Source organism: Macrobrachium nipponense, chromosome 17, assembly GCF_015104395.2.
Source record: "Macrobrachium nipponense isolate FS-2020 chromosome 17, ASM1510439v2, whole genome shotgun sequence".
NCBI classification, from domain to species: domain Eukaryota; kingdom Metazoa; phylum Arthropoda; class Malacostraca; order Decapoda; family Palaemonidae; genus Macrobrachium; species Macrobrachium nipponense.
The window spans coordinates 11237842-11240341 of NC_087210.1; positions in this window are offsets into that span (position 1 = coordinate 11237842).

Below are 2500 nucleotides of genomic sequence, written 5' to 3' on the forward strand. Positions count from 1 at the left end.
TGGAAATTGTACCCATAATTAAAGGAACACTAGGCACGATAACCCAAAATCCTGAAAAGGAACCTGGAAAAGCTAGATGCCAGACAGAACAGTTGAGTTTGCACTAGGATAAGAGTTTAACGTTCGAATAAGAATTATAGTGTTGATTTTTTATGCTATCATTACTACCTGAACAACCGATTATCCAAATCCTTTCCTGTTCTCTGTTTGGGATAGTGTTCTGCTATGTTTCTGGTTAAGAAGGAAAAGAAGGTTAGGCTACAATAAAGAGAAATATCAGTTAAATTCTCTTGATACTTTTGTGACCTTGCAAAGACCAGATAATACAAAGCAGAAAAAACTAGGCCTCAGAAGTACGTTTTATTTTTTAAATTGAAATAGATACTTTCAAGACAGCGCAGCCAGTAATCAGCGCCAATTTCCGTAACCTGTTTACGGTTGGCCTGCAGGCGCATAAATATTCAGTGCATATGCATAAGCTCCTTTCTATCTCTCCCTTTTTCACTTCATATTCATATGCATACACATATTCTTGCAGGTATATAATTTCAATTTAATGTAGCAATTCTGACTGTATATAAATATATAGTCAGAAAGTACTGCTATATAAAAATAAAATTATATACTTGTAAGATTATGTGTATGTATATGAATATGAGAAAGAAAAGTAGAGATAGAAAGCAGCTTAAGCATGCATTGCATATTTGTGAGCGTGCATGCCTACCTTCATCTCCTGTCCCCCCCACCCCCTTTTTTTCCAAAAGACGAGCTCCATCTCCTCTTGGAGCCGTGTCACGCATAATTCCAGGATGCCAGAAGCATCATTACCCGATATCTTGAGAAGGTGAAGAAGAAAAATAAGGTCAGAAAAAAATTGAAGACTGGAAGCAAGAGATCAAAGGCCATAAAACTTGGCTATGAGAAAAACCAGCGGCGGCCGAAGGAAGGTGCTTATAGCATTCCAGTCCTTCAGGTTTTCTCGCGTCTCGTCTGTCTTTCCTTTCAGTTGAAGACATTCAAAAATGCCGCTTTGTCAATCTTTCTGTCTCTCTCTCTGTTGGTCTCTCTCAGGGAGGCAAAGCGATTAAGTAATTGAACTGCAGGATGTGAAAATATGACCTTGCATTGGGACTTTTTTTCGATTTGAAGGTGATGGAGATGTGTACCCAGAGAATTGAGGAACAAAGGGAGGTCGCCTTTAGTTTCTCTTCGGTATTTCCTTTCACCCAAGGTATAGGAATGCTCTTTACAAGTTTTTTGTTTTTTGCTATATATATATATATATATATATATATATATATATATATATATATATATATATATATATATATATATATATATATATATATATATATATATATATATATATATATATATAGTATTGGAATAACAAAATTATAGTTATTATTTTATCAATTTTCCAAATAATTTCTTTCTCTTAGATTTGTAATATTGCGTGTAGTATTCTTGCTATATTAAAAGTAACTTTGACATGAAAACAAGTTGCTTTCGTCTTTCCTCGCAAAATGTTTCGACATTTCACAGACAATGGGATGATTACTACCGCGGTTCAGTTACCACTCACTTATCATCATTATCATTGTGAACGATGTGATATTGGTGTTAATGATTTCATTATTTTAAACGATTTCAACCCTTAAAAAAAGAAAAAAAAGAAAAAAGATGTCTGATGACAAGCGATATGATCAAAACTTTGAGAACTCATAAATGGCAGAGTTAATTGCAGCAAAACTTCCCCAAGCTGCCAGACCACTGCGGTCAAAAATTTTCGGGTCGCAAGAAGTTTTGCAAATAGAGTTTGGGGAGAGCGTGTTCCGTCTGGAATTCGTCTCGTCACTTCTGTTCTCCTCACTGCTTCCTGTACTCTTATATGGTGATGATTGTGTTTTGATGAGAAAATCATTGCTTTTTATTGTGCTCATTTTTAAAGATATTTTTAGTTGATTACTTAAAGTGATGTAGTATAATATCTTATTTTTTATTGAACCTAATTCGCTTAAGATATTGTCCATGAAATATATTGAGATTTGATGTTCAAACACAGCCGATATTGATATACATTTTCTATATTTTTATCCAAGAAACTTGGTGCAATAATTTGTCGCCTGGCCCCTGAAAGTGTTTGTGTTGCGGTAGATATCAAAACTTGTAACTCACGCTGTACATTCGAACTGTCTGTTTCTGCTTGACATTAATTTCATAGATAAAAAAAATATGAATATAAATAGCCTGCCTATATGATCAGTAAACTGGAGGGAATCAATAATAAAAAAGCGGTTAGGTTTTGGTCGGCAAACGAATCCCGTTTCAAAACATCTGTGTATCAATTGTCCAAGACTTTCAGGCTTCAATAACACTTTTATATATATATATATATATATATTATATATATATATATATATATATAGATATATATATACATATATATATACATCTATATATATATATAGTATATATATATATATATATATATATATAT